Genomic DNA, 9921 nt, shown 5'->3' on the forward strand with positions numbered 1-9921 from the left:
AAATTAGGGAGCTCAGTTTGAGACAGGCAGAATTTGGAGACCCGGACAGAAATACCAGATAAACCCAACTGTTTGGAACCAAGCCAGATGGGTCTGGATTGGCGATGATAACCAAGCAGATCAACTGAAATGGAAACATGTCGTTCATGCTCTCATGGGCCTGACGAGGGCTGAATGAGTGACTCCCGGCCTCTCCTGAGCTCTAAAACTAACCAGGAACAGGATCATTCAAGCCAGTGTAGTAAAAACCTTAAGTGACTACCCTAAGAGCCTGAGGACAGAGGCGGATGGACTCCTTAGCTCTGTGATTCTCAAAATGTAGTTGGTCAAGGACCAGGATTATTAGAATCACATGGGAGCTCCTCAGAAACACAAATTCCCAAACCCCACCCCAAGCCTACTGACTCAGAAGCCAGAGTGGGCGTGGAGAATAGCACTCTGTGTTTTAACAGCCCTCCGGTGATTCTGATACCCACTAGAGTTTCAGATCCACTGCCTTAGCTACTGCCCCCCATTACTTGAATGCAAAGGAGTATGAAAAAAAAAAATTCCCAGGAAATGGATTTCCAAAGACTTGAAGACATTAAGTCTAAGTAGAGGGTAGGCAAAGGATAAAGCATTGGGAACTTTTGCTAATTTTCAACACAGAGGGAGTTTTCCCTGTGAGCTAAAAATCTGTAAGGCAAATTAGATCGAGTCAGTGGCCCACAAAATAGAGCTTCCTAATTTAGGTATATGGTTCAGTACTAAAATTTCAAACATCACAAATGCGAAGAAGATGTTCTGCTCGTCAGAGGACACCACACCACCGGCCAATCTCTTTCTCATTTTCTCATCAGACACCTCCCAACATCAAGCATTTGTGGGGATGGCTGCCTAGGGTTACAGGATCTCTGGATATGCGATAGGCCTCTGGGTCAAGCTAATTGACCAGGCTCAGGACAAAACCCTTGAGCCGGGCCTTATTTAGTCCCCTAAGGAACTAAGCTAAATCACCCACATATCAAACTTTATACACGAAATTGATCTAAGAATGGTCACAATATGTTTTTTTCCAGGAGCAAGGACCACGAGACAAGTCAAACAAAAGCTTGACGGGAGAGCAAAACAAAACCAAGCCAAGAAATACAGAACCAACAAGCAAAAGAGAAAGGAAATTAAAACAATGTTAATTGCCATTTATAGTCCAACTTAGACGTATAACCACCCCCAGCCCACAAGGAGTCACTATTACCTTTTATCCCCAGCTACTCTAAATCTTCATCTACAAGCATTGCCTCATATCCTCCCATTCAGAATTATAAATAATTCAGAGATTATTTTCATAATCAGTGTGCACATAATATATGGCAAAGGCATGGCTGGTCTGGGGAACAGGGACTTCCTCACCCTCCCAGTGCAAAAATCACAGCCAGATCTGCATTTTTCTAGGCTTTCTCCCCCCAACCTCTCCAAGGGGTACTCACTCTCATGACCTCCTGGCCTGCATGCAGTCCACATTGCGGATTCTTGGCTGTAAGAACCCGTTCTTCTTCAAGAACACATCTTACATACTATGAACCTGCTCTACTGACGTTTTTTCCAAGCTGTTCCCTTTTTCTAACAATCCCTCCTGTTGGGAGGGTGATATGAAGATGAATGAGTTAATGTTTGTCAAATACTTGAGGCTTCTCAGATGAAAGGCAACATTAAAGTTTAAGAGACCAGAGGCTGACATTACACTAGAGGTGTTGCAGTTGACTCTATATTTGGGCTTCAAAGAAGGAAAGAAATCAAGGCTGCAAAGACACTCCTTTGTGAAGATTGGCTACCTTCTGCATTCTTGCTAAAGGCAGACAGATTTATTCTTAACATTCTTTAATTAACTGGATCCCAACATTAGAAATACAAGGATCTTTATATTAGCGCCAGACTCTTGTTATAGTAAGTGGCGCACAGGGCAAAGGATCCTTTTCTCTGCCCTTCTCTAAGTGGCTTTTCCTCCCCAAGCTTCCCTACCGTCTGAGCATGCAATTCTCAATCTCCTCCTATAGAGGGGCCACATGAAAACTGCCAGCCAACAAGTTTGCTTTGAGCCAACAGACCAAAAAAAAAAAAGAAAGGTCAAAGACAAAGCTTTATGTGTATGTTGGCAATGCATGTGAATTTAGGCTGCTGGAAAAAAAAAAAATGACCCACACAAAGAGCACATTCATGGCCACATATACCTCCTCAAACATATAAATAGCCATTCTTGACCCAACACCTACTCTGTGCGAGGCTCTGTGTCGGGAGGGTAACATACAGCATTCCACTGAATTCTCCGCAGATATCCTGGCAAGTTAGATGCTCCTGGGCCCCACTTTGTAGATGAGAGAATTGAGACTCCAAAGGACTGCGAAGTTGGTCCAACATTACCCAGCGAAAAAGTGGTGGAGCTGGAATTCAAACCTAGCTACATTTCAAACTCCCAAAGCTGGATCCCCTGCTCCAGCACAATGCTACACAGGAAAGTTGCAGAACTTGCTACACCCCGCTTGGCCTGCTCCAGAAGCACTCCACGGGGCTCAGACAGGGCAGGGTAAATTAAATCAGTAAGGGGCGATCACAAAGTCTTATTTCAAACATTCGTTTTCATCTCCTCTTTACCAAAACCTGTTTTCCCTCGTTCTTTTTGATTCGGCCCAAGCAGTAATGATTTAATTGGCTAATTAAGTATTTCATCTTATCTCTTCCCCTGGCCTTATCTCTAACAAAGTGCACAGCACAGTTCTGAGGCTTAGAATGAGTTCAAATTCTACAAAGCCCTTGGTGACGAAGAAGTTCAAATGCAGCACAGCAGGTGAAAAAGAACAAGCATATGGAACTCAGGTGGGCTACACCGTGCAATCAAAGGGTTTATGTTTGCTTCCCTGGAGCAAAAAACAGAAACCCTTAATAAGGAGGGAGGACATTAGGGGGAAAAAAATCCTCATAGTTCTTGACCCCTGGTCCATCCATTCAGGCCAAACACAAATTCTCCTAAAAATTCTGCTTTTTCTCTGGATTCTTTAGGTTCTTCCATATTAAAAGAGTCTAACTGTTCTCTTCCCATGACAGCTGTCCGGCCCACACAGTATGCACAAACCTGAATAACTAAAGTGTGAATAATAACTGTTTAAGCCAATGATGGAAGCTGGGTAAGCAGGGGGATTAGCAGAACCAGCTTCCCTTGAGCCATGCCTCTCATGCAGGGCCTATACCTCCAATAAAACTCCTGTCAAGGGGTTGTTCTTGAGATAAGAGAAGGTGTTTGTGTAGGGGCTTAGATAAACACCACACATTGTACTTTTTCTGCTCCCATGTACTGGCCTGAAGCTCACGGAGGCTGGACCTCTGCCACCTCAGCCAGGACTCAGCCACTGTGAATACTACTACAACCCCACTTCAGCCCGGGGAAGAGGAACCCTTGAAAGGCAACCCACATACAGAAAGCTTCTGCCTGATAAGGAACCTTTCTAGGCGGGATCTGCTGAATCCTGGACCATCAGGCTACAACAAGAGATTCTGTTTTTATCAAGTTTCAGAGGGAGGAAAAGTAATCCTCACAACCTTACGAAAGCAATAACGACGTTTAAACGTAGAAAAAACAGTAACAAACACACTGACCCATCCGTGGACTCGTTCTGCACATCGTGGCCACCCATGTGGATTAGGCAAAGGAGCATCACGCTGCGCAGCTCCCACTCACTAAGGCTATCATTTCCACGGCACAAGCTTTTAACCCCGTCACCAAAAGATAAGCAACTTTAATGCGAGGTTCTGGAATGCTGCAGTATTATGGCCAACTGCTGTCAAGTGCCTCTTTCAAAGGGAATCAAGTGCATTCTAATGAAAACAGGCATGGGCTAATTAGTGCCAATTAAAATTTAGATGGTCACACAACTGCTGCTTGTAGAAACAGCATCAGGCATGGAGGTGTGTCCAAAAAGAGACCTGTGCTCCTCTGGAAACACCTGGTGCTCATAAGTGGGTAATACGCTTCTAGCTTAATTTCTGGTATCTATCATCGATCTATCATACCCCAAATAGCTAGCTTTTTGGGGTCGTTTTTTTTTTTTTGGATGACTCTCATTTTGCACAAGCTGTTTCTTCTACCTGGAATGCACTCTCCTAATCACTCCTGCAGGTAAGCACTCCCTTAGCCCTATAAACTCAGGGCACACCTTACCCCTCACCTCCAGAACCAAGCCTTCCCTGCCTCTCACAGCACTTCTCCCTCACTATGCTGTAATTCATGATCAGCCTGTGGGTTTCCTCCAGGAGGCTGCAGTTAGAGCTTGTTTAAGTGTCTTTGTATCCTGTTTTCCTAGCACAGAGTAGAAGCTCAATACCAGGTTTGTTGAATGAATGGGTGAACCAATCCAGTTTAAGAAATTAACACATTGGTGGAACCCTGTAACCGTATATTCAGCCTGCAGTCGAGATTCCTCACCTTCACAAAGAGCCTGCAACAGCCAGTTCCTGGACAGACCGAAGCGCAAACCCCACGATCTCCTTGAATTGTAGGTGGGGTTGGGGGTGACAGGAACTGAAGGAAGTGGAAGGGAATGCTAGGTAGGGGCGCCGCTACCTCACTACTCCCTCAAAAAGGTGTAAAACCCGCTTATACAAGTATTCAAAACCCAGATTTAGGGATCATGCCAGGGAGAAAGGAGGGGCGTATTAACAACACCCTCAGAACTCTTTAATACTCAGAACTCTGAAAGTCTGAGGTGGAGATCTGTTCTGAAATTATGTGGTCACAGGTTTTCCCTATGAGCCAGCCCGACCACCCAAGTAGGGCCAAGAAGGCCAGAAGTCTGGTGGCATGGCTGGGGCCTAGTGGGAGGGCATAAGAACTTCTCTCCTTCCCAAGATCCTGTCCCCCCAGGGAGGCGGTGGGAAGAGGGGTGTCGGGGAGCAGCGTTCCTCTCCCGCTGGAACAGCAGCAACGTCTGTTCTCTCCTCCTCTGCCCTCACCGCTTGGGTATCTCCAGCTGCCCTTTCCAGGCCCTCGCTCGGTTCCCCAAGAGCAGGGGGGAAACGGGAGGAGGGGGCGCGGGGTGGGTTTCTCCGCAAACTCTCCGGACAGCGCTCACCTTCCACCTTAACCACCCAAATAGGACGTGCGCTTCACGTCGAGCAGCTCCCACCCGGACCGAGAGCGCCCGCGGCCCGGCCACCTCGCGCCCCCGCCGCTCTGCCAGCGTCCCGGGCCGCCGATCGCAAGCTGGCGCTGCCAGCGTTGGCCCCAGTCCTCGGCCGGGCGCCCGGAGCGCCGAGGCGGCCCCCAACCTCCCGCCCGACTTCCCCGCCGCAGACGGCGCTTACCTGCTTACATGGCCCCGTCGGTGCCCTGGAGTCCCGCGCGGAAAGGCTGTCCTCCGCGGCGGCGGCGGAGCCCCAATTCCCTAAGGAATTGATTCCAGTGGCTGGCGGAGGAGGGGCGGAGAGAAGGAGCCGGAGGAGGCGAAAGGGGAGGGAGGTTTCCGCTGCGATCCCGGCGCACCGACAAGGAGAAAAGGAGACCACCTCAGCACGGGGTTGTCCCGCCGGAGGGGGGCCGGGGCCAGGAGGCCCGGGAGGATGGGTGCGCTGGGAGGGGAGGGGCCGCCCGCGGCCACTGGGTGTCTGCGGCTCCCCGAGGACCTGAACCGGGAGGGCCGGCAGCGGAGCGAGAAGCCGCGCGGCAACCTGCCCCGGGACTGCGCCCGCCGCGCCCGCTCGCCTGGGGGAGAAAAAGTTGGGCAGAACTTTCCCGGGCCGCGAGAGCCCGGGCGGCAGGAAATGCGAGCGGCCAGGAGAGGAGGGAGGAAGGGGCCGTGCGATGGGAGGGGACGGAGCAGGCGCCGGCAGCCGCGGCTCCCCCACCCCCGGGCCGGGCGGCGGCGCGGGGGGCCGGAGGCGGAGGGAGCTCGGGGCGCGCGGCCGGGGGCGGGGAGGAATGCGCCCGGGAGGCGCGCGCGGCTGGGCGGCCGGGGAGCGGCGGGGGGGGAGGGGGCCCGGGGGGGCGTCTGCGCGGGGGAGCGCCGAAACTTGGAGCCCGAGCTCCCGGGCTGGAGGCGCGCCGGCCTTGGGGACGTCACAGCGCTGGAATCCGAGGAATGCCGGGCGGCAGGAGCTCCGTGTACAGGCCCGGGAGAAGTCGCGCACTTTCGGTGCAGTGGCTTTGGGAAATGTTTAAAGGTGAGGGCTGAGGAGGGAGGACGGGTGAAACTCCCTGGAGTCAGAGACGTGGGAGTGGAGGAGGAAAAGCGACCACAGCCGGCACGACCTAGCGCCGCTCCCGGCGGGGGCAGGGAGGGGGGCGGGAAGGAAAAAATCCCACTTCGAAAACCGTAGGGGCAGGGCAGAGGCCGCGACTGGCCCGCTCCGGCCGTGGGCAAGGACAGTCCGTCTCATTTGGGGGAAACCCTCGGAGCCGGACGACCCCAGGCAGCCACTGCACGGAGGGGAGACAGCCCAGGAGAAAGTAAGGTGACTTCCCCGAGAAGGCAATCCCAGGGTTCTCTCTCCGGGACACCAGGAGTCTCTGCGTCCTGGATCTGGGGTTCTTAACCCCACCCCCCAGGACTCCCCCAGCGCCCGCGATCGCAAAAGCAGTTTCTGTGTGCTAGGAGCTGGAAGATGTCGTTTCCCCGGTTCTTTCCCTGCCGCAGCCTCGCTCCACCCTGCCTGGGTGGGCACTGGGAGGGAACTTCCTTAGCACTTTCAGAGGTGGAGTTAGGGCGACGCAGCTGCGTGATGGAAAAAGCACCCAGCCAGACGAGGGAACCTGGGTTTAGGACCTGCCCTGCCCGTGACCGAAGGGATGATTGAGGAGTATCCCAGCCCCAGAAAGCCTTGGTTTCTGTAGATGTAAAATCGTTTTCCTAATATTTTCTATTTCTCCGTGGTCCTTCCCGTGGCCAAAAACATGCCTTAGGGGTCTGTTATCCAACCGAGACTGACAACCCAGTTCTTTCAACCTTTATTAGGTTGAAAAAGGTCCTTGAAGTCATTGTCACAGAAGATGTTCCAGATGACTTCAGTGTCTCACAACTCATACAAAAATCTGGATCTCTTGGGGAAGAGAACTGGGAACCAAAAAGCAAAACCTGTTGTGCCCATCATGTACCAGTTTGTGGTGACTCTGACTTCTCCAAGTATCTGCCAACCTCCAGAACAATAAAGAAGTCGAGAAGGCCCCACAGGGATGGAAGGAAGAGGCTGCAGAGAATTAAACGTCAGTTTCTCAAACTTTCAAGGACATAGCTGGATAGCTTCAGTATGGACTTGCTGGATTTCCAAAAAAAAAAAAGTGCCAAGTGCTTTACTGTGCTCCGGGAAGCATTGAAAGCACTTTTTATGTGCACTTGTATTATTATCCCATTTCCTAGATGAGAAAAGTGAGGACTGAAGAAATCACCTGTCTTACCAAGGGTCCCACAGCTTGTGAAATAATAGGGTAATAGATCCTACTCTGGCCCCAAAACACAAGCTCTTAAATTCTTCAAAATTTGACCAAAATAGGATTAAAATCATAAATAAGGAAATACCTGCAGGCTCTCAAAGGAATACAGATGAGAGGCCTTTGGGGCCTTAGAGGAAAAGATGTGGCATTGGTGTATTGTCACTCTGTGATATTGAACTCCAAGCACAGCATGCCGAGACAGTTGGGGTGTTAGAAGAGTAAAGTTTGCATGTAGCCATACAATTCTGGTTCTGCCTCTGACCAGCCACATGACCCTGAACAAGCCACTTCACCGCTAGGCCTAAGTTTATTTTTTAAGTGGAGTGTGACATGGAGGTCAGAGTTTGGTTGAATTGCTTCATCTCTGAGGTCTTTCCTGGGTCTGAACTTGAATGAACGTATACTCCTCCAGGCAGATGGCATGCCTATGGAGGAAGCTCAGTGATAAAGCCAGGATGTCTTGGGGAGAGGACTGTTTTCACGCTGCCTTTGGAATCAAAATGAATGTTGGGAATGCTGCTGAGTGTTCCATGGCCAAAACAAAACACACACACACAAACACCAAGATTTAGCACTAAGTCTGTGGCCTCATTTTAATTTAAATAATTTTACTTCTAAATTTAAAAAAACACACAATTTAAAAGCCCATATAACAAAAAAAAATAAAAATAAAAAATAAAAGCCCATATAAAGTACATCTGACCAGCCGCTTTTCTCTTTCTTTAGAATAGATCGCAGAAAAGCAATACTACAAGTTACATTTTTTAAATAGGACGTCCAATGCGAAGTGAAGAAAGCCTTTCATTCTCTAAATAAATATATAAAAACTAGTCACAAGCTACTTTCAAAAAAATAGAAAAAAAATTTCCTAAGTCTACATCACACTCAAGTCTCCTTAATATGCGTCAGAGGATGGTTGATGGCCTGGGTCCCAAACACATCACTGCAGATTGACTTTATAACTTTGCAGTTTTAGGAACTTGTCAATATTAGATAGCCCCCAAAATACTTCAACTGTCCTAAGCCTGACTCAAACTATAAATACAGGCAGAATCTCATGGGCCTTCATGATTCCTCTCACCTTCAATATATTCCTCATACTAATTTATTAATTTTATACCTTCAGAAACACTGAAATCACTTGAAAGCAAAACAAAACAAGTTCACCAAAAGTGAGCGGACTTTTTTAGGAAAACTAATGATCTTTAGGGACCTTCTACAAATGTTAAAATCGTATATATTATTTGTGTATTTGTTTTTATCCTTTCTCTAATACCAATTCCTAATAGAATATTTGGAAGCTTACAATAATAGTGGGAAAGAATAATGGGGAGCTTTTTAAAAATACACATGCTCTCTGTATCCCCTACTCCCCATATCTTACTCATCTTAGTCCCTGAGTCTAGGGTGGAGGCTTTGGTTGGTATCTGTATATGTGTATCTATCATTTTTTTAGACAGTATTTTATTGAGACATAATTCACATTCAATCAAAAGCACAATCCTAAGTGTACACACCACTTGATGATTTTTTTCATATACATCCATATGACCACCACCCAGTTCAAGATATAGAAAATGTCCATCAGCACAAAAATTTCCCTCCTGTGACTTTTCAGTCAGTATCAGCTTGCCAAGCTAACTTCTACCAGTAGTTTTGCTAGTTCTCAAACTTCATATAAACGGAATTACAGTGTGTGTGTGTGTGTATACATATAACAATTTGCTTATCCATTCTCCTGTTGATGTATTGGACAGGTCTATTTTGAAAACATTTCCCAAGTAATTCTGTTATCCTGGCCCCCTCTAACTCAGAACCACTGACTTAACAGCAAAAATGTAATAAAATAAGCCTAGCTCATTAACACCTACAAAGACATATTAAGCAACAGAGAAGGAAAGAAAGAGAACACTTTGGGAGAACCAAATTTAAGAGTGCTTTAATCGTAGTATACATCCAGAGCTCCTTGTTAATGAAAACAAATTAGCAAATTGTGATATGAACTTCTTGTTATCTAGTGATTTTTTTCAAGCTACATGATTCTGCAGAGCTGTTGTGTACAGCCACACTCTAGAAAGAGTAATTCACATGCATAATTGGTACTTTCGGCAAGATTTAAAGTACACAATGCCACTCCATGAGCTAGAATAGTCTGGAGTGTGAATGGTGTCTTCTAGAGTTGTACCATGTGGTAACCATGGTATTACAAGTTCTCCCTTTAGAAATTGTTTCATGGTACCTGCTTTAGAAAAATCATTTCTGAAACAGGAGACTGAGCCCTTCTTCCCTCCTGGTGCATCTTTGAGGGGGAGAGAACGGGCCACAGCCCAGCCTTTCCCCAGGTCGACTAAGCCAGTAAGTCACATTCTTCTCAAATATTGATAAAATAATGAGAGACTTTTGTGGAAGTATAGATTAGATGAAAGTGCCAAACGTTTATTTGGATTTGCTCTCCAGGCTCTTTTGGA

General features: G+C 47.9%; 1 protein-coding gene across 2 annotated transcripts in view; it reads right to left on the reverse strand.

Moving 5' to 3' along the window:
- Window positions 1–5362, reverse strand: part of PTPN14 (protein tyrosine phosphatase non-receptor type 14) — a 177593-nt gene extending 172231 nt beyond the window's left edge. For both annotated transcript variants that reach the window (XM_044915926.1, XM_021682758.2), the window contains exon 1: window positions 5332–5362. The gene's annotated coding sequence lies outside the window, so the exon portion shown is untranslated. The remainder of the gene's footprint in view (window positions 1–5331) is intronic.
- Between the last annotated feature and the right edge of the window lie 4559 nt (window positions 5363–9921).

The sequence above is a fragment of the Neomonachus schauinslandi genome, chromosome 6 (genome assembly GCF_002201575.2).
Source record: "Neomonachus schauinslandi chromosome 6, ASM220157v2, whole genome shotgun sequence".
Taxonomy (NCBI): Eukaryota; Metazoa; Chordata; class Mammalia; order Carnivora; family Phocidae; genus Neomonachus; species Neomonachus schauinslandi.